The sequence below is a fragment of the Gossypium hirsutum genome, chromosome A05, assembly GCF_007990345.1.
Source record: "Gossypium hirsutum isolate 1008001.06 chromosome A05, Gossypium_hirsutum_v2.1, whole genome shotgun sequence".
NCBI lineage: Eukaryota > Viridiplantae > Streptophyta > Magnoliopsida > Malvales > Malvaceae > Gossypium > Gossypium hirsutum.
In genome coordinates this window covers 57,270,096-57,294,108 of record NC_053428.1, presented here as the reverse complement: position 1 = coordinate 57,294,108, position 24,013 = coordinate 57,270,096, and positions in this window count along the sequence as shown.

The window sequence follows — 24,013 nt, the reverse complement described above, 5'->3', positions numbered from 1 at the left end:
TCTTTACGTAAAACTTCTAAAACAGATTTAAGATGCCTTACATGATCTTCGATGGATTTGCTATTTATCAATATGTCGTCAAAATACACAACACAAAACTTACCGATAAAAGACCTTAACACGTAATTCATTAGCCTCATAAATGTGCTAGGGGCATTGGTTAGTCCGAAAGGCATGACCAACCATTCGTACAGCCCATGCTTGGTCTTAAATGCCGTTTTCCACTCATCACCTTCTCGCATTCGAATCTGGTGGTAGCCACTTTTTAGGTCAATTTTCGAAAATACCTTAGCTCCACTGAGTTCATCAAGCATATCATCAAGGCGAGGAATTGGATGACGGTATTTGATGGTGATCTTATTTACGGCTCGACAATCTACACACATTTGCCATGTTCCATCTTTTTTCGGTACTAGTAAAACAGGTACAGCACAAGGACTAAGACTCTCTCTAACGTAACCTTTTTGCAACAGATCATTGACTTGCTGTTGCAATTCTTTAGTCTCTTCTGGATTGGCTCGATAAGCGGGACGGTTTGGGATAGTAGCTCCCGGTATAAAATCTATTTGATGTTCAATTCCACGAAGCGGTGGTAAACCATTTGGGACTTCCTCCGGGAAAACATCTTTAAAATCCTGCAACAAAGACAAAACAGAAGAAGGTAGAGTGTCGGGTAATTTGTTAGTAGAAAACAAGGTTTCTTTGTACATGAGTACAAGAACGGGATGATTCATTACTAACGCTTTTTGAATATCACTAACTTTTGCAAAGAAACTCATTTTTTCAATTTCCTTCTCTTTTTTTTCTTTTTCTTTACTGATTTTCTTTTCACTCTCTTTTGTTTTCTTTTTCTAATTTTTTTCCTCTTTTATTTTTTTACAATCTTCTTTTTCTTTCTCTCTCATTTGTTCGATGGATGCTTTCAACTTCAATAGATCATCGTAAACTTGTTTGGGAGTTAACGGTGCCAATGTAACATTCTTTCCCATAAACTTGAAAATATACCAATTGGTATACCCGTCGTGTAGCACTCGTCGATCAAACTGCCACAGACGTCCAAGGAGTAGATGGCCCACATGCATTGGAACAACGTCACATAACACTTCGTCCGAGTACTTTCCAATGGTTAAAGAAACTAGTACTTGCTTGGTCACTTTAAGTTCTCCACCGTCATTGAGCCACTGAAGTTTGTAGGGGCTCGAATGCTTAGTAGTTGGCAAACTGAGTTTTTCAACCATCATTGTACTTGCTACGTTTGTGCAACTACCACCGTCGATGATGACACAACAGACATTTCCTCCAACCAAGCATCGGGTATGAAATATGTTCTCCCGTTGTAGCTCATTATCCATGCCTTGGAGACTAAGACTCCTTTTGACAACAAGTAGTTCACCTTCCACAGGTTGTTCTAAGTCCTCCTCAGTTTCAGAAACTGATTCAGACTCCTTTTCTTCTTCATCCTCCGTCTCGATTTCACCATCGGCACGAATCACCATAGTTCTTCAATTTGGGCACTGACTGGCTATGTGTCCCCTTCCTAGACATTTGAAACATTTAACGTCACGATTACGATTGATAGAAACCTCGGGTGCCTTACCTTTGTTTGTTTCGATATTAGGCTTGTTTGGTTTCGAAAGTGCCATAGAATCCTTTCCTTGAGATGTTGAAAAACCTCTACTTGAACTTTGGCCCCACTTGGATGTGTTACAAGTGGAAAAACCTCGATTTGAGCCTTTACGCTTAAGTTGCTTTTCTACCTTGATAGCCATATGAACCATGTCCACCACTTCAAGATAGTGTTGAAGCTTGACGACATTCGTAATGTTTCGATTTAATCCGGCCAAAAATCGTGCCATCGTTGCTTCAGAATCCTCTTGAACATCTGCCCGAATCATTGCAATTTCCATCTCCTTGTAGTAGTCTTCGACGCTTTTGGTCCATTGTGTAAGATTTTGAAGTTTTTGGTGCAACTCCCGGTGGTAGTAAGAAGTGATAAATCGTCGCCTCAGGACTGCCTTCATCTCGGTCCATGTAGAGATCGGTTGTTCTCCATTACGTCTCCGGCTAGTAGTTAGTTGATCCCACCAAATCATGGCATAATCCGAAAATTCAATTGCTGCTAACTTCACCTTTTTGTTTTCAGAATAGTTATGACAATCAAACACCAACTCGATCTTCTTTTCCCACTCAAGATAGGCCTCCGGATCTGATCTACCTTGGAACGGTGGTATAGAAGGTTTGATGTTCTTAAGATCATCATCTTCACGTCTACGATCTCGGTGTCGTGGTTCCCTCCGGTGATTACTTGCATTCGAATCTTGACCACTTTCAAGATCACTATGATCATTTACAGCATCATCTTGATCTCTTCGTCTTTCCCATTTTTGATTTGGCCTCTCCCGTCTAGGTCGGACAACTTCAGGAGTTCTTTCGCGTTGCTCTCTTGCTTCGACTTGGAATAGACGATCTTCAAGGGGATTTAATCTTCTATCTAAAAGTCTTTCCATCTCTCGTAATAATGCTTGCATGTTCAAATCTGGGACGTTGCGAACAGGTTGTCGTACAGGATGATCTTCCATGTTAGGATCAGATTCTTGTGACATTGAGTTTAGTAAAGAACCTCACAACAAAAACCTCACTAGTCACTCACAAGAAAATTTTATTGGCACTCATACTCGTGTTTTACGCTCGAGAATAGGCTTTTATCTCCACTCTATTGCGCTCACAACTCTCGTGCCTTTTACCTTTCTTTACCTTTCTCATGATTTCGTAAGCAGATTCGCCAAGGCTTAACCTTAGTCTAGGTGGTCGGTTTCAAATGGGTAACAAAGGATGATGTGATTTAAAACTGGGTAGGCTTACAAGAAAGAAATTAATTCGGGTATAGTGTGGCGAAAAGGTCAAGGATGGAAATGGATGAGAGGGTAAAAGTTTCAGGATTGAAAAATGGAGAAGGAGTAAAACTATGTTCAAATTTTCAGATTTTGTTTTTTTTTCAATTTTTTTTTGAATTTTTTTTGATTTTTTTTGAAACTTACTTGATGAGTCACAGACTATTCCTAGAGTAATTTTGAATGCTCGTACTCCTTGTTTTTGTAGCTCTGGTACCAAATGATACGATCCGCCTCAGGGTGAGTCGAGTCGTATGTGAGTTTGCCCGATCGTCTACGAAGAAGTAGCGTTAGATTTGTTCAAAAGGATGTTTTAACAAAGTTTTTGTAGGTTTGGTTATAATGAAACGAAAAGATGGATTGGAATGGAAATGAAAATGATCTCGAAAATAGACACGAACCAATATTATAAAATATTGACCCAAATGTTTATAAGTTTTCAAGGTGGTCGAATGGAGAATATGAGAACCTCGACCAGCTACTTAGCAAAGTAGGAACCTTGGTATGTTTGAACGCCACACTACGAGTAGTAATAAGTTCAGTTTTCAACAAAGAAAATGGATGACACAACTAGAACACTAGGTAGCCAACAAATCTTTGAACGAAAACAGAGAAAAGTTTGCCTCACAAATTTGGCAGAATATCATTCAAAAATGTCCAAAAAGTAGTGTCACCAAAAGGCTTGGTTACAAGAATTTATAAGGCTAAAATGATCTAGCCGAATGGTCACATAGTAAAGTGCTATTAAAGGGCTAATTATAAATCAAAGGCTTTTGAAATTCTAGAGTCAATAACTCCTCTCTTTAACTAGCTGAATTAATGTCCTTAAAGGCTTGAAAAATGACTCTTGATTTTCCCTTTGGCTAGTTGAATAGACTCCAGCCACTTTAATGAAATTTGCAATGCATAAATTGTCCATTAAGTAGCAAAAAAAATGTTGGGGTATTTGAACAAGCTGCTACCAGATTTTAAAGGACATGAAATGCTCCTTTAAACTCTCTTTTAATGATGCTTAATGCTTCCTTTATAATAGCCCCCTCTTTTGTAACCAAAATAACTTGAAAAGTCTCCTTTATTGAATGCGTAACAGCCTTTGTGAATTGAAAAGTCACCTGCAATTAAAACATATGTAACCGTCACATTTATTCAATTATTAAACTTTAAACAAATTAACAACTACGTAAATAAATGAACACACACTTATGCATCATTTATTCCAACAACTAGTTAATTAAAAGAAGTATTTAATGAACTTTAACTCATGCACCAATAAATTAACCTAGTAACTAGATTAATTAAAGAAGCAACTCATTAAATTAAATTCATTAAATAAACTCATTTAATTAAACTAAGATGAGTTGTATTAATGACCAGCAACTCATTTATTAAACTAAAAGGCTTAAATGCAAGTATTAAAATGCAAACTAAATGCAAAGCTAAAAGAAATAAATAAAAGTTCAATTTAGTTGGAACGGGTTCAAGGAGCGGAAATTGAGCTGAAATTAGTTTGCAAAATGTTGCAAGGACACTTTATTAAGCTAGTCCCAACTCGATCTATTTCTCCAACCAAAGCCTCACCCCACACTTGATTAACTAAGGCCGAAACGGCCTCCTTGAATTGCTTAGCTAGAGCTCGCGTAATTGGTCCTTGAGGCAGCACCATTGAGTCCTTGCTCGAACTTGATGCACTCCAGGTCGCATCGTATCATTCGAGGGGCCCAAGTTCAAAATGAAGCCTGATCTTAAATTTCAACAAGCTCAATTCAGCCTGATTTTAGCTCAATGAGCTCATTTGCTCATTTTTCTAGTTTATTTTAATTTAAGCATTTTATTAGTTGCTGGAATAAATTAATTGAGTCTAGTTAAACTTAATTAAATCAGCTCAATAATTTGGTTGTGTTATTTTTAATAAATAAAAATCTGGACATTTTTAATTATGTTTAAATGTGTTAGTTAAATTAGTTAATTTGCTTAGCTCATAATTATGTTTAGCTTAATAATTGGGTTTTAATATGTTCCAACCGAAATTAATATGTCTGAATTGGAACATGTTTTAATTTGTTCTAGTACAGCCATTTAACTTGTCTTAGTTTAGGACACATTTATTTCTTGTCCAGCCAAATGTGATTTAAATTTGCTGTCAATTTAATATGTTCAAAGCTGATTAATTTTGGTTTAAATGTGCAGCTATTTTCAACATTAAAGGAGCAAGCATGCCGAATTCGATGTGCTTATTACTACAACCGAATTAATTAGTGAACAAGGCATGGACTGCACATTAAAGAGCTGCTGGTGCATAGGGGCATGAAACGTGATTAATGCATTAAAAAGCTGCTGGTGCATGAATAGCCTAGGAGCATGAAACGTGATTAATGCTTGAAGGCTGCTGGTTGGTGTTCCCAAATGGCCATTCAGGCAAAAGATGGCTGAATATTCAATGTTCCAAGCTGAATTAAAAGGCCAACTGCTGTTTAAGTTTCTCTAGGTGCTTTTTCAGGAAAAACAAGGGCCATGGCTGATTATAATTAATCCCATTCAGCTGCTCACATTCAGCTTCTATATCTATTGTCCATTGGCGTCCTCAAGGAGCATTTAAGCTGCCCAAGCCTATCCAGCTGGTCAAAGTAATATATTTAATATCATGCACTCTCTTTGGCCGAATATTACAAGATTTTTCAGCTCATTTAATTCTCCAGCTGATGAGGAAACTTCTAAGAAAATTCTCAACTCTTCTAGTTGAATTACAAAGTGACCATTCGGCTTTCTAGGTGGCTGATTAGCTCACCTTTATTTTAAATGAAACCAGCTGCATGAAGACACTTTGGAAGCTGTCCAAATACGTTCTTAAGGCTGGAGGAAGCATCCTAGAATTTCTTAAATTTTTTTGGAAATTTCAGCTCATTTAAAGTTTAATTAAGTGACCATTCAGCTACTTTTTGAGGCCATTCGGTTGACCATGTTTTAGGCTATAAATAATTGTTAAATTTCATTTGTAAAAGGTTAGACATTTTTTTGTTAGACTTTTCACTTAATGAAACTTTGTTAAACTTTTATGGAATTTGTGAGATTTCTTTCTCTTATATTTCGTTGAGGACTTCATTGGCTTATCTAGGAAGCCTAGTGGAGCAACCCTATTTTTCACTATCCCAAACTTATCACTATCAAATAGTGTGGTGTTCACCCATATACCGAGGTTCCTACTTTGCTAAGTAGCGGGTCGAGGTTTATCACTTTCATCCTCCACCTTGAAAGCCTATAAGCATTTGGGTCGATATTTTCTAATATTGGTTCGTTCTTGTTTTCAAGAACCCTTTTCTTCCATATCCATCATCGATTTACTTCTTTCACTTTCCCTTCCAATTTAGCCAAACCTATACATATTATTCTTATCCATAAACCATCATAGAACCATTATACATAGCTTCCGTCCTATTTTTCCATCAACTTCATTTCAAAAGTGAATTGAACGATACTTTCTCGTAGACGATCGGGCAACTCAGCATACGACTCGACTCTCCCAGAGGCGGTTCGTATCATTTGGTATCAGAGCTACTAAAACGAGAAGATTGTGCAACAAAATTAATCCCGAGTTGTCCAAGTGTACACAAGTAAGTAGGATCCGAAAAAAAAAGAGTATAGAAAAGAAAAAAAATTCGTATACCGAAGTTTTCTCATTTTGATTGGTTTGTTGCTATTATTATAAAAGAAAAAATCTACGCAGCCGAAGAAAAAAAAATCGTGTACAAAAGTGCTTCTATTGTATTTAGTTTCCTGATATAGTACAAAAAAAAAGTTATACAAGTTTGAAAAAAAAACCGAAAAAAAATTCTAAAAAAAATTTGAAAAAAATTCAAAAAAAATTCAAAAAAAAAGTGATTTATGCAATTCAATTGTTATTTGGTCGTCAAGCTTTGATCTGATATAGTTTTCTGATCCATCTTCTGTTCTAAACCCCCTAATCATATGCACGCCACACTTTCTTACCCAATTCCCTGTTCTTTCAGCCAACCTTAAACCTATACGCATTTCCCTTGTCACCCTATTAAAACCGACCCCTAAGCCTACGATAAATCCTTGGCAAGTCCGACTACGAAGTTGCGAGAGAAAAGATTGAGAGGTAAAAGGCACGAGCAAGTGAGATCATTCGAGTGGAGGTAAAAGCCAAATGAGTGTAAACACGAGCGGGAGTGACACCTTTTCCTTCTTCTTTCTGAGCGAAATTGTGAGGTTTGTGGTGAGGTATTTAATTTTTTTTGTTTTGTGATCTAACGTTTTCTTTTTAGCAACAAAAATAATGTCACGTAAAGAGTTCACCGAATCGGAATACCAATACTTGGTTCAAGAAATGCGAAGAATGGTGACTAAACAAGACCAAAGTGATCGAGTTTCTTCAAGTCGTAAAACGGAACCAATAACCCCACGGAGATATACCCCCGACTACTACCTAAAAAAAGTTCCAATCGTGACTCCTTTTTGCCATCTACGTCGGGACAAAGAGATTCATACTATGACTCATATTCATTAGTGAATTCGAGAAGTGACTTCGATCGAAAGTCCTTTTCATCAAGAAATTTGAGAAGACGAGAAATCGATTACGATTTTGATTCGTTCCAAGATGGCGGTCGGAGAGAAAGACATACTCCTAGTATATCTTTAAAGAAATCATTCAAGGAGTATTCTTCACGAGGTTTTAATTGTGAATCATACACAAATAGTTCTTCATCTTTCGAACAAGATTTGTATTCTCATCGTTCTTTTGTACATTCTTGTAAAGAGAAAACAAAGAAAAGAAAAGAAAAAGCAAAAGAAGAAAAGGAAAACGAAATAAAAAGAAAAGAGAGGCAAGAGGCAAGTAAGAGAGAAAATGAGCGAATCTTGAGAGAACTTGAAAAAGCCTTTGAAAAGCAAAAAGAAAAAGAACTTGAACGAGAAAATAAGATTGAAAAAGAGATTGAGAGTGAGTCTTTGAAAGAAACAATTGAAAAAGAGAAAGAGCTTGAACATGAGATTGCAAAAGAATTGAGAGGAGAAGACAAGAGAGAACAAGAAAAAGCGAGGAGTGTTTTAACTAATCGTTCTATGAGTTCTCCTTGTATTGTTTCTTTTCAGGTTCTTGAAGATTCCAATGACTAGCTACAACTTCAATATATTTCCGAAGAGAGACAATTTCGAATGATCGAGAAAGGTAATATCGAAAATGAAATTCTCCCTCAAGAGCTTAAAGGCAAGCAAGGTAAGGAGTCTTTAACAATTACATCACGGCAAACTGATTTGAACATTGTTGAAAAAGGTATCGATGACTTAATCTTCAAAAGATCGCTGCTCACTTTGTCGAGTAATTGCCATTCTCTGATTATTGATGATTTTGTTTTTAAAAGTGTAATGAAAAGTTTTTCTTGTAATGAGTACGGTGTTGGCAAGCTTGTTGATGAAGTACGACTAAGTAGGTACGAACAAAATTTTATCTTATGTGATAAAGAATTGTCACGTAAAATGCCTAATTCGTTTGTTTATGATGGTAATGTGAATTCTCTATATCGTTGTGCATGTTTGTGTAAGTCTGATCAAATGGGAATTACGATGTATGAGTGTTTGAAAATATGCATGCTCAAATTTTCTTTGTCTCACTTGTGTGAGTTGTTGATGAAAGAAAAGGCCATTGTCTCTTGTAACAATGAATGACCAAAATCGTGTGTTTAAGCCCGGAGCAAGTCATCTTAAGTTGTTGCCAAGCAAAGGTGAGCATTATAATTTCTGTTTAGATAAATGTGTGAACAACTTTTGCTTACTTGTGATGTGTTTCTAAATCTGAAAACAAATTCGTTGTACCGTGATAATATGCGAATGCAAAATCAAACCTTTGATTCTAGAAATTGCACTATAGTAGGATTTGAAGGATTCAAGCATGTCTTGCATGAGTTTAACTTTCCATTGTTTCATATTTCCCCTGTGTTGTTCTCAATGAAACCTTCAAGTCGAAATGAAACAATAAGAGAAAACTTTGCTTCCGACACCGGAGATTATTGTCTTACATCGTTTGGTATTGAGTTGTCCAAAGGACTTGAATCAAGTACTTTTGTTGTCCAAAACCATAATTTTTGAGTGCTTAATGGTTCTGTTTTGACGATTATGCTTGACCATTTTATCCATTGTGAAACAGTGAGGTCGTTTTCCATCTTTGACCTTGGTATTAGTTTTTACAATAAATTCGTGAATGAGAATGAGAAAAGTTCTTTAGAGATTTTTATTCCTAGTGTCACTAATTTGTTTTACTCTTTTGTAGGTGACACTTGGAGATGGCGTCCCCCTAAAGAGGGAGGGCGTGGAAATAACCCATTTCCTTTTCGAACCATTTGTGGTTCCTTGGCTTTTGGAAATAATTCCGTATCGATCATGAACAAGATGGTTTGTGATCTTGGAAAAAAAATTTCGAGTAAGTGGCCCGATTTGAGGACAAATCGTCTTCAAGTGGGAGGGAATGATACGAATCCCGATGTATCATGGTTCGACACAATTCGACAATATCAAGCATGGCCTAAGTTCGAGGGGCCCAAGTTCAAAATGAAGCCTGATCTTAAATTTCAACGAGTTCAATTCAGCCCGATTTTAGCTCAATGAGCTCGTTTGCTCATTTTTCTAGTTTATTTTAATTTAAGCATTTTATTAGTTGCTGGAATAAATTAATTGAGTCTAGTTAAACTTAATTAAATCAGCTCAATAATTTGGTTGTGTTATTTTTAATAAATTAAAATCTGGACATTTTTAATTATATTTAAATGTGTTAGTTAAATTAGTTAATTTGCTTAGCTCATAATTATGTTTAACTTAATAATTGGGTTTTAATACGTTCCAGCCGAAATTAATATGTCTGAATTGGAACATGTTTTAATTTGTTCTAGTACAGCCATTTAACTTGTCTTAGTTTAGGAACATTTATTTCTTGTCCAGCCGAATGTGATTTAAATTTGCTATCAATTCAATATGTTCAAAGCTGATTAATTTTGTTTTAATTGTGTAGCTATTTTCAACATTAAAGGAGCAAGCATGCCGAATTCAATGTGCTTATTGCTACAGCCGAATTAATTAGTGAACAAGGCATGGACGGCACATTAAAGAGCTGCTGGTGCATGAATAGCCTAGGAGCATGAAACGTGATTAATGCTTGAAGGCTGTTGGTTGATGTTCCCAAATGGCCATTCAGTCAAAAGATGGCTGAATATTCAATGTTCCAAGCTGAATTAAAAGGCCAGCTACTGTTTAAGTTTTTCTAGGTGCTTTTTCGGGAATAACAAGGGCCATGGCTAATTATAATTAATCCCATTCAGCTGCTCACATTCAGCTTCTATATCTATTGTCCATTGGCGTCCTCAAGGAGCATTTAAGCTGCCCAAGCCTATCCAGCTGGTCAAAGCAATATATTTAATATCATGCACTCTCTTTGGCCGAATATTACAAGATTTTTCAGCTCATTTAATTCTCCAGCTGATGAGGAAACTTCTAAGAAAATTCTCAACTCTTCTAGTTGAATTACAAAGTGACCATTCGGCTTTCTAGGTGGCTGATTAGCTCACCTTTATTTTAAATGAAACCAGCTGCATGAAGACACTTTGGAAGCTGTCCAAATACGTTCTTAAGGCTGGAGGAAGCATCCTAGAATTTCTTAAATTTTTCTGGAAATTTCAGCTCATTTAAAGTTTAATTAAGTGACCATTCAGCTACTTTTTGAGGCCATTCGGTTGACCATGTTTTAGGCTATAAATAATTGTTAAATTTCATTTGTAAAAGGTTAGACATTTTTTTGTTAGACTTTTCACTTAATGAAACTTTGTTAAACTTTTATGGAATTTGTGAGATTTCTTTCTCTCATATTTCGTTGAGGACTTCGTTGGCTTATCTAGGAAGCCTAGTGGAGTCAACCCTGTTCTTCACTATCCCGAACTTATCACTATCAAATAGTGTGGCGTTCACCCATATACCGAGGTTCCTACTTTGCTAAGTAGCGGGTCGAGGTTTATCACTTTCATCCTCCACCTTGAAAGCCTATAAGCATTTGGGTCGATATTTTCTAATATTGGTTCGTGCTTGTTTTCAAGAACCCTTTTCTTCCATATCATCATCGATTTACTTCTTTCACTTTCCCTTCTAATTTAGCCAAACCTATACATATTATTCTTATCCATAAATCATCATAGAACCATTATACATAGCTTCTGTCCTATTTTTCCATCAACTTCATTTCAAAAGTGAATTGAACGATACTTTCTCGTAGACGATCGGGCAACTCAGCATACGGCTCGATTCTCCCCGAGGCGGTTCGTATCATATCCCATATTCGTCGTCGGATTAGGGTTACGAGGTATTACCTGACAAAACTCAGTCAGCATGTTCACATATATAAATTGTTATTCACGTATCAAATTATTCGTATTAATTTAAAATCGAAAACAATCACATAGTCATTCCTATATACTAATTCACACATAAGGAAACACTTAACCAAATATAGTCAATTATATTTTATTAATTATAATACATAAACAAACCATGCTACAAAGTTTCAATCACATCAATATTAATATCTTTTTTTTAATCATATATTTGAACCACCTGTTATGTAACAAAACCAATTTGCATGCATTTTACAATTAAAACATTTGAAATATAAAAGCATCAAATACTTGATATTCGAATACCTATTATTTTTTTTAAATAAACATGTTTCCTTATTTCTTATGCCAACCATATATATATTTCACAACAATTATTTATCTCACAAATTACTGAAGTAAATTCATTATTAATAATCTATCGAATACACATTCAACCACTTATTAAAATTATTCATTAAAAATGTTATCAAAACATAAACCATTATATTTACCTCAAAAACGTGTAACATAGTTCCCAAATTAATTTAAATATCAAGGCCGAATACATACCAACCTAAACACTATTTTTAATCCAACTCACAAGTCAAATTATATGACAAAAATATAAGTCATTAGTAAACCATACCAAGCAATCAAACATAACAGATTTCAAGTAAGGGAATTAAGCCATTTTCGCATGACTTATATTATACATAACTAAAGCTAATACTTCAAATATATATATCCCAGCTTATACATGCCATAATTTAAGTTTAGCTAATAAGGTACCAAAAACAGTAGATAGTGTGATGAGCTTGGCTGACAGTCCCCGAGCTTGTAGCTTGACTCCAAAATCTATAAAACAGAGTAACATAAAACACAGAATAAGCCATCAGAGCTTAGTAAGATATAAGCAAATAAACAGTTCAATAAAACATTCAACCTATCTTATTAACCCAAATTATGTTATCAAGACCAAAGCTTGTCTTTAAACCTATAAATAAGATACAATGGTACACTTCCATATACCATTTCGTTTTACCATGGCCGAATACTTACATAAGCCATTTTATTATCATTAATCAACATTTCTGATCCAAAATTTCACTAAATGATCAAGCATGCTTACCTTAAAAAAAAATTAAAGAATTATTATTTGACATTATGTACTCATAATTCTCATTTGGCTGAATACTCATATAGGCACTTATCATGTTCGCAGAAAACTCCCAAAGGCAAATGGTCATAGTAAAATTTAATACATGCTCACCCAAATACAAAATTTTGAATATCAAAATAATATTGTATATTCATGCATTAACATATGTAACCGAAAATACCTCATCATGTTTACATATATAAATAAGTTATTCATGATATACTAACAATTCATTTAGCAAGCCAGATACACATAACGTACACAGTTTCTACTTTATTTGCACCATACAAGTTTTATAACATAAAGTCATAATGTTTACGTAACTTACCTCAAGTAAGTAACATACTAATTTATTCCTGGTGCATAGCTCAATTATCACATTCGAGCTCTATTTACCTTTGCCCGATGAACCATTAGGAATTGGATAGGACACTTGGATAATCACATAAGTCGTACAATGCCAACGTCCCAGACGTGGTCTTACATGTAGCCACAAATCGATGCCACTGTCCCAGACAGGGTCTTACTCGTAAACACATATTGGAACCACATATCAATGCCATGGTCTTACTCGCACACATATATCAGAATCCTATGGCATGACATATGTATCCTAACTATTCCTAAGGTTTATAAGGGGCTTTCGAATGTCGTAACTCGGTCGAATAAACACGTCTATTTGCTTATAAACTTACCTTAGACAATGAAAAATCGATACGAATCGACTAGTCGACAACTTTTGACTTTCCCCGGTCAAAATCTGATTTCTTTATTTCTTGATCTAAACATATTCAAATTAAGCTCATTCAAACATATTTTCATTCAATTTAGTCTAAAAGCACATAAATAGGCAAATTACCATTTTACCCCTGACATTTATAATTTTTACAATTTAATCCCTATTGCACAAAATACAAAATACACCAAATTTCTCTATACTTATGTTGGGCCGAATCTTACCCACTCTCAAACAAGTCCATATATTCAATTTATTTCAGATTTTAGTCCCTCAAATTATTATTTTTGTAATTTTACTCCTAATTACTCAAAATCATCAAAAACTCCAATACAAAATAGGTTAATCTAAAACATATCTTTCATTTTTCATCATCAAACAACAAAAATCACAAGCTATCAACAATGGAACAACTCAAAATATTCATCAAAATAAAAAATTCAAGCATGGGCTTTATAGTACTCGAAGCAACGATCTCAAAAACGTAAAAATTTTCAAAAACCGACAAGAAAATGAACCTTGATTGATCTTCCAAATAGGCTGAACCCTAGCTTATTCTTTCTTCTTTTCTTTTAACTTATATTCGGCAATGAAAAATAACTAAGACAAATATGTAAACTTTATTTTATGTTTATATTATATATGTTATAATAATTGAATTACTTTTATAACTTTTTTTAATATAAAAATCACACAATATAAGTCTTAACCGTCTCACTAATATAATTATGGGTTATTTACAACATAAATCCTTCACCTTTAAAAGCCACTAACAATTCAGCCCTTTATATATTAAACTACCAAATTTTTCAATTTACGCTATTAAGCCCTTTTATTTAATCAGATACCCAAACGATAAAATTAAATCACAAAAAATTCATAGATATAAATTCACACAAAATAAACACAGAAAATAATTTAAAAAAATTTTTCTGACTCGGATTCGTGGTCTCGAAACCACCATTCCGATTAGGGTTTAAATCGGGCTGTTACATGCTTAGTTCATTTGATTGTAATGGTAGTGTAATGTTTTTGCTTTGTTATGAAAATTCTGCATGCTTGTGTAAGTTTGTTCGAGTGAGACTTGAGCTTTATGATTGTTTGATTGATTGCTTGATCATATCTTCTTTGATTAACATGAGCGGGACATTGGAAATCAAGAAACTCTTGTTGCATGTTGAATCGAGTGACCAAGCTCGTGTGTTCAAACTTGGAATTTGTTATTTTGGTTCGATATGTAGGGAACTCAAGCATCCTAAATTTTGTGTGAATAATTTATGTTTATTTGTTGCTTGGTCTTTGACTAAGGAAGTGAAATTTAAAGATTCTGATTATAACTTAAAATTGTTCCTTGTTCATTCTATGTTGCTGGTTATAAAATTCTTGACTCATTATGAAAAGGTAAGACTCATTGATGTTTTTGAATTACGGCAAACGAAGTTGCATGTTGTTGAGAAAGTTGTTAGTGACATAGCTTCCAAAAGACCTCCTTATTCTATTTTGGTTAACTGTTACTCTCAGATTGTGGATTTTGTTGTAAATGGAGGCATGAACAGTTGTTTACATGATGTGCATGCTTATAACTTTAATTTGTTTTGTTTTCCTACCATGTTGCCAACCAAGAAATATGTAAGTCAGCAAGAAATGGTAAGAGAAAATTTCATCTTTGATCCCGATGAATATTATTCCATATCATTGTATAAAGGATTTGAGTCCTACAATGTTGTTTTTTGGGGTAATAATCTTCAAAGGACTTGTGATTCTAATTGGTTATCATCGACGAATTTCTTGTTTCATCATGATAAGGTGAGACCCCCTTTTATTTTTGATCCCGACATTGGTTTAATTGCCAAAGTTTGGATTAAGAAACTAGAGCGAAATTGTATGTTCTCAATTCGGTGTGTCCCTAATCTTCTTCTTTATTTTGTTGTTAAGACTTTGAAATGGCCTATCCAAAAAGAGGAAGGACATGTGACTAATACTTTGTCTTTCCAAGTTGTGTGTGTGAATCAGGTCTTTGTGAGCCACCCTATCCCAATCGGCCACCAAGGGTCTTATAATGATAAATGCTTTGATGTGAACAACTGGCTCAACTTGAGGACAAGTCGCTTTGAAGACGGGGGGAATGATGTATGCACGCTCGGGGCTCCCTCAAGTGCGAATCAAGATCCTATCGAGCTACCAAAAGGTCCCATGACTCGAGCTCGTACCAAGCGAGTTCAAGAAGCTTTAACAGCTTTGTTGAAATAGCAATTTGAAGGTTCAAAAGGAATCTTTAGTATTTATTGTATCATTTTATTTATTTAATTATCCTTTCTATTTAATTAGGTCGTCAATAGAGATTTTTTAGTTTGTGTTTTCCTAAAAGAGAACTCTTTATTGTAACTAAACTAACTAGTTGTAACTTCAATTCATTGATAAAATTCAACAAAACAAAAAAGGGTTCTTTATCATTTTCATTTTTTAATCATTCATTTCTCATTCTTTTGTATGATTTTTATGAATCTATAAAAAATGCTTATTAATTGACTAAATAAATGAATGAAAAAATATGATTTTTAGAGATCACAATTTCAGCACCAGACCCAGCGATTTCAAAAGATTTATGTAATTTTTGTATTAATCGTTAGCATTTTGCATTTGTTTTAAGGATTTATCAAACCAACTAGATATTGGGCAAGCAAAACAAAAGGTTTCCCTCTTTCAAGTATAGGCTTTCCCGATTGATTGGAATCGAATTTGGGATGAAATAAAGCCCCTTTATATTGGAGAAGCTATGTCCAACTCTTTAAAGACTCATTACACTCTTTTGCAACCCAACTTCAGCTCCTCTCTAGCTCTCCAAGCTCAATTTAGCTCCAATCAGCTAACTTGAGCTTGTTTCAGCTCATTTGAGCTCGATTTAGCTTCTTTCTAGCTCATTTCTTTTCCATTTCAATAAACTAAGTTTTAACTATGTTTTACTTAATTTGCTACAGCTCATGCCGAATTCCTTAGCTCAAATTAGTTCATTAATTGTTTTTGTTTATTTAAGCTAGCTGAATTTAAAAAGCTAGTTAGTCTTTAATTTAATGTGTCCGAAATTAGTTGGTTGTCATTTATGTTGTTAGTTGCTGTTTAATTATGATTAAATGATATAATTAAATGTGTTCATGTCTTTGTAGGTTCAGCCGAATGTGGTGATACATTATAGGCTAGGTGCATGTACGGGTTTGTTCAATGAATGAGAAGACTCATGCATGGTTCAGTTCAATGCTTGGAGGAATTATGTTCAAATACATGGAAGGTGATGTGATCCGGCCCGGGTAGATGAGTCCAATTCACGTAGTTGCCTGATCGTAGTTCGAGAGTCGTTCGTGCCTCGGATTTTAGTAATAAAAGTAAAATAATGGATTAGAATAAGCGGCAGGTTTCAAGAAGGGTAAGTTTAGTAATAGGTTCGGTTATGTGTACCAAAGATGGGTGATGGATAAATGAGTCGGTTTGGTTACAAGAAAATAATTCGAAGGATGGGAATGGAAAACGAACTTAACATCAAGAATGATTCAACACTAAGAAGTTTCACTCCGGTTCCTATATTGTTAAGGTGAAAAGATGGATAGATGGATAGGTGAACGCCACACCAAGATTGGTGATAAGTTCAAACAAGACGATTGACGCCACTAGCACAAGCCAGATAAGTCTTTCGAAACTTGTACGAGATATGAGAGGAAGCAACCTCACAAGAACAAATGTTCATTAACAATTTTGGCAAAAGTCCTTTACAAATGAAAGAAAACAAATATTTATAGGCACATAGATGACCATTCAAATTCGGCATCTAGGTGTTCACACAATAATAAAAACGTTCACACTAATGTATTAAAATAGTTCATAAATTCGGCAGATTCATGCACTAGCTGAATGGACACTCTCTTCCCCCTTGGTTTGTGCATGAATGCTTAGTCATAAAGAAAGGCTTCAAGTGACTTGTATGTGCACCAAAAGGTTGTATTCATCTCCTTGGGACGTTCATGCACTTGTATGGAACATGTATCTTCATAATTAAACACTTTAATGGCATGTAAGTTCATAAATGGCAGCATGAAACTAGTAAATTCGTTCTCCCCTTTGTGCATGCACTTAATTCAATCAATGTGTTGAATTATTGAGTTAATTCCTTCCCTTGGACGTTCTTGAACCCATCCATGCATGTGTAGTAGCCTATAGTTCAATTCAAAGTGTGAACATGTTCAAGGAGCTCTATGGTCAACATAGAATTAGTTAGCAGCTACTTCTTGGCCGAATAAGTGCCTTGGAAAGTTAGGAGACAGCCACCATACATGCACTTAAGCCATTCATGCATTCTATCATCCCATGCATTTGATCCATTCATGGACTAGCCTTTAATGTCCATACATGCATTCGACACATGCATGAATTTGTAGAAACATTGCATCTAGCCGTACATGCACCAGCATTTAATACTTCTTCATTCATGAGTGTGGAATGCCCAAAAGAGATGTTTCTTCATCCATACATTGTACCGTCCAAAGGAATGTACCTACATGAAATAAACAAGTCATTAAGACATCTCATGAACACTCATAAATTCGGCATGATGTGAACACATTAATGTCATGCATTAATTCAGCTATGTGAACATAATCAATTTATGTAATGACTATGGCATATTAATAACAAATATTAATATAAGACAAGTCTAATGCTTAAATAAATATGTGCAAATTTTTATTTAATGCATTAAAGACAAAATCGAGTTTAAACTAAAATGAGCTAAGCTTTAGCTCGTGAGCTAAAGTTGAGCTGAGGCTAAACTCCTAAGCTGAAGTTGAGCTAAAGTTTAGCTCGTGAGTTGAAAGTGAGCTAGGAGTGAGCTCGGTTTAGCTCAGGCAAGATGAATTGAGCTCGAATAAGCTGGATTTGAGCTGGACGGAGCTCGTGAAGCTGGAAACGAGCTGGGATCAGCTTGCCAACATGTCATTGCTTGACTTGACAGACTTTGATGTGATTCGGCTCGGGATAATCGAGTCGTTTCACGTAATTGCCTGATCGTCGACGAGGAATAGTTGAGTTATTGAAAATAGGATGAAATAAGGCTAAAGATGCGGAAGCTTTCAAATGGTGTTAAAGGTTGGCTAAGGTGATGGTAAATTTATAAGGGTAGTAGGCTCGATTTAAGGATAAAAATAAGAAAAATGGAAGTTGATAAATGAAGGCTCGATTTTGTAAAAAGATATTATAGTTGGGTAAAATCTAGGATAGTCGGTGGAATGGATAAATGAGCTTAAACACCAGAAACAATTCAACACTAAAAAGTGTCACCCCGATTTCTATTCGGTTCAAGGTGGGATTACGGAATTGTAGAAGGGTTGAACGCTACACCAAAGCAAGGTGATAAGTTCAAAAGAGAACGATAGACGCCACTAGCACGCTAGATAAGTCAGATCGAAACTCGTACGAATTTAGAGAGGAGAAAACTCACTCTTTGAACAAAGTTCATTCAAATGATCAAAAGTCAAAAGTCCTTTACAAAATGTGATAACAGACTATTTATAGCCTACATTTGATAGCCTAATGGACATAGCTTAATGACTAAGTGATGTGGCTATTAATGAGTTAAATTAAACTAGAGAGATGAACTTTAAAGGCATGTCCATATTCGGCTGAATGGAACATCAATGGACACCTTCTTGATTAAGCAAACATAGCTCTTGAATGTAGATGAATGAATGGCAGCCCATCAGCCTTGTCTAGGTTTGGCTATAGCATGAATGTACTAGCCAATAAGTGTCTCTTGGCCGAACAATCACCTTGGAGGCCAAAGATTCATTGCATAAATTAATGTAGCTAGACATCCATGCACTTTCCCATTTGTTGAATCTTGCTATCCATGCATCTTCAATTGGCTCTTAATTTGCTGTTCACGCATGGTGCCCTTATCAATCTCCCTCATTTAAATGCCGTCCATTACATGTGGAACATCTCATTAATTGCCGTTCCATGCATGTAGAACAACATCTTTAATGCATGTCTTGTTGTACAATAAATTCGGCCAACATGTCTCATTTAAATGCTTGTCCCATGTCCATGTACATATTAAATTCGGCATCATCTACCTCCTTTAATGCCGTCCAAGCCATTAAACCTACAGACAAGTAATTAAATTCGGTCAAATAATGCATGCACATTAATTTCGGCTGGACATGAATTAAGTCAACAATAAGACATTAAATTCGGCACTTTAAAGCACTTAAGACACATTAAACAACAGCAGCAAAAAACACATTAAGTGACAGCATTAAATTCGTCCAAAGTACACAATAACCTGTACATTAAATTCATCTGGAAAATTAATTGAAAACATGAATTAATTTGTCTTAAATTTAGACACACTTAATTAACTATTAGACATCTATTTAATAGGTAATAAACTAAGACACATTAAAATAAGGATGTCCTAATTTTTAAACAAATTAATTAACTTATTTTAATTAACTAATCAGCAACTTATTTGTTTTATTCCAGCAAAATAATGTAAACTTAAGAAAGTTAAAAACGAGCTGAACTTAAATAAAATTTATTCCAGCAAACTAAAAGCATAAAATTAAATAAATTGAAGTTCAAGCTCAATGAGCTAGAATCAGCTCGATTGAGCTCCATTGAGCCGGAACAAGCTAGTTTAGCTTGCAAAAGTTTACGAATGGCGCCTGATGAACTGAGCCAATGATGTTTTCGGGGCAGGGTCGTATCAGACTTGCTCGATAAAGTTCGCGGGGCGTGCTCGTATCAGTCTTGGTCATTCATTGTTATAAGCAGCAAATACTTTTTTTTTCATCAACAACTCACACAAGTGAAACAAAGAAGATGTGAGCATATAAACATTCAAACAGTCAAACCTGTCACATTTCTTCTGCAAAGACTTGCTTATGCAAAAGAATGTTGCACAATAATTTATAAGCTCCACAAAACCAACATAATCAAATAAGTCAAGCTTTGCATGTGAATATCCTTTAACAAACACGTCCAAAGTTTACAAATGTTGAATCAATCCAATGTCAACAACAGATTTTTCATCGCATAGCATATCCAGTAAACAATCTTTCATGCCTCCATTTACAGCAAAATCCACAAATTGAGGATAACATTAACCATAGCTAAATAAGGAGGTCTTTTGAAAGTTATGTCACTAGCAACTTTTTCAACAACATTCAACTTTGATTGAAGTAATTCAAAAACAACGGTAAGTCTTACCCTTTTATGATAAATCAAGAAGTTTATAACCAACAGCACATCATGAACAAGGAACGAATCTAAGTGAAAATCAAAATCATTGAATTTCATTTCTTAGTTAAAGTCCATACATCAAACAAATTGTTCGCACAAAGTTTAGGATGCTTGAGTTTCCCACGAAACGACCCAAAATATAAAATTCCAGGTTTGAACACAGATCTTGATCACTTGATTCAACATGCAACAAAAGTTTCTTGATTTCCAATATCCTTCTCATATTAGTCAAGCAAGACGGGATCAAGCAATCATTCAAATAATCATTAAACTCAAGTCTCACTCGATCAAACTTACTCAAGCATACAAAATTTACACAATAAGGCGGCAACGTTGCACCACCATCACAAACAATCAGACTAGGAGTTTTACATGTGATGTGATCCGACCCGGGTAGATGAGTCGAATTCACGTAGTTGCCCGATCGTAGTTCGAGAGAGTCGTTCGTGCCTCGGATTTTAGTAATAAAAGTAAAATAATGGATTAGAATAAGCAGAAGGTTTCAAGAAGGGTAAGTTTAGTAATAGGTTCGGTTATGTGTACCAAAGGTGGGTGATGGATAAATGAGTCGGTTTGGTTACAAGAAGGAAAAGTTGAAAGATGGGGAATGGAAAAACGAACTCAACGTCAGGAATGATTCAACACTAAGAAGTGTCACCCCGGTTCCTATATTGTTAAGGTGAAAAGATGGATAGATGGATAGGTGAATGCCACACCAAGATTGGTGATAAGTTCAAACAAGACGATTGACGCCACTAGCACAAGCCAGATAAGTCTTTCGAAACTTGTACAAGATATGAGAGGAAGCAACCTCACAAGAACAAATGTTCATTAACAATTTTGGCAAAAGTCCCTTACAATTGAAAGAAAACAAATACTTATAGGCACATAGATGACCATTCAAATTCGGCATCTAGGTGTTCACACAATAATAAAAACGTTCACACTAATGTATTAAAATAGTTCATAAATTCGGCAGATTCATGAACTAGTTGAATGGACACTGTCTTCCCCCTAAGTGTGTGCATGAATGCTTAATCATAAAGAAAGGCTTCAAGTGACTTGTATGTGCACCAAAGGTTGCATTCATCTCCTTGGGACGTTCATGCACTTGTATGGAACATGTATCCTCATAATTAAACTCTTTAATAGCATGTAGGTTCATAAATGGCAACATGAACCTAGTAAATTCGTTCTCCCCTTTGTGCATACACTTAATTCAATCAATGTGTTGAATTATTGAGTTAATTCCTTCCTTTGGACGTTCTTGAACCCATCCATGCATGTGTAGTAGCTTATAGGTCAATTCAAAGTGTGAACAGCTACTTCTTGGCTGAATAAGTGCCTTGGAAAGTTAGGAGACAGCCACCATACATGCACTTAAGCCATTCATGCATTCTATCATCCCATGCATTTGATCCATGGACTAGCCTTTAATGTTCATACATGCATTTGACACATGCATGAATTTGTAGAAACCTTGCATCTAGTCGTACATGCACCAGCATTTAAAACTTCTTCATTCATGAGTGTGGAATGCCCAAAAGAGATGTTTCTTCATCCATACATTGTACCGTCCAAAGGGATGTACCTACATGAAATAAACAAGTCATTAAGATATCTCATGGACACTCATAAATTCGGCATGATGTGAACACATTAATGTCATGCATTAATTCAGCTATGTGAACATAATCAATTTATGTAATGACTATGGCATACTAAAAACAAATATTAATATAAGACAAGTTTAATGCTTAAATAAATATGTGCAAATTTTTATTTAATGCATTAAAGACAAAACCGAGTTTAAACTAAAATGAGCTAAGCTTTAGCTCGTGAGCTAAAGTTGAGCTGAGGCTAAACTCCTAAGCTGAAGTTGAGCTAAGGTTTAGCTCGTGAGTTGAAAGTGAGCTAGGAGTGAGCTCGGTTTAGCTCAGGCAAGATGGATTGAGCTCGAATAAGCTGGATTTGAGCTGGACGGAGCTCGTGGAGCTGGAAACGAGCTTGGATCAGCTTGCCAACATGTCATTGATCGACTTGACAGACTTGCTCGATAAAGGTCGCGGGGCGTTCTCGTATCATTCCCCCCTCTTTTAGGAGACTTGTCCTCAAGTTGAGCTGTTTATCCATGGGAGAAATTTGACTCGTGCATGGTTTTCCTCGATCAAATGGGATGGAAGATGTCACACAAACCTGAAAAATTCTTACCACAGCCGGTAAAAAGAAACTCAAAGGAGTCAAATTCAAATGTGTTCGATAGTTCATAAAATATTCATTCAATCGAACATATGCCAAAAATCTCAATTGGACAAAGCAAGCATACATAAATTTATCAAAGAGTTTCGTTAGACCATCGTTACAAACATGAAAACTAAGTTGGATCAAGGGATAATTGGTTGAAAATGATGGTAGGCACTTAAACACATTATTCCTCATCCAAAACATTTTAATTTCTTTAATCGAATATAGTAACTCATTTGGTCCTTTGTCTTGCTCATGCAAGGTATGCCATGGCCAAAGGTATGCTAACTCTTCCTTTCGTTTTTGAACAACATGAGGAGTGTCTCCAAATTCCAACATAATAATCACATCATCACAATGCCAAAAGGAAAAATCCATCACATCAAAGTATAAATAATTTCCAAACAACAAATCAAGGGAATTTTCAACTTCAATCGAATTGAGCAAAGTTATTTGAAAATTTTTAGATGACTTACCTTGACGAATATGAAGAGAAGACAATTGAGGATTGGGTTTACCTTTCTCGGTCAAAATGAATCTTCTCTCTTTGGATAGATAACGTAAGACAAACCTATTACTCCGATAAATTTGAATAGGTGGTGACGCACCATGACATGTCTTGCTCTTCGAGGGGTGGAATTCACAAAAATAAGACTGGTTAGTATTATCAAAAACTATGGACTTAAATGGAAAAGGAAAGTTACCATGGAAATTTGATTCAATTCCAAAAACATAGGTTGGCCTTACCTTCCCGAAATGAAACAAAAATTTCAGATGTGGCCAAACAAGGTGATTAATAAATGAATCAAAATTGAAACCCAAATCATTGAATTTCACCTTCTTATCAAAAGTTTGAACATCAAGCAAACATATTTTGATTGCAAATGATGCAAAGTGCTTAATGTTTCCATAAAATGAATTCATGTAGCAAATACCAGGGTTGAACACACGAACTTGTTTAGGAATTCCAACAAGCAACATATTAGAAAAAGATATAATCAACCCACCACACGAATTATATTTCACTAGTTTAAACACACATGTTGATTTGACAAAATCGAGCATACCAAAATGCAAAGGTTTATACTTCACGAGTATTAATCGGGAATGCAAATCACTACATGGAAATTTCGCACAAAAACTCAAAGATTGTTCATGAAGAACACAATTGCACATATCATGTGAAGATCTTTTAACATGGATGCCAAACAAAGAATTTTTAACGAACATGCAACTTTTCAAACAGGCAGATTTATCACAAATCAATTGAGCAAGCATATTTAAACATAAAGATTTAACACATGAGTTCAAAAAGTTTGCAGGGTCA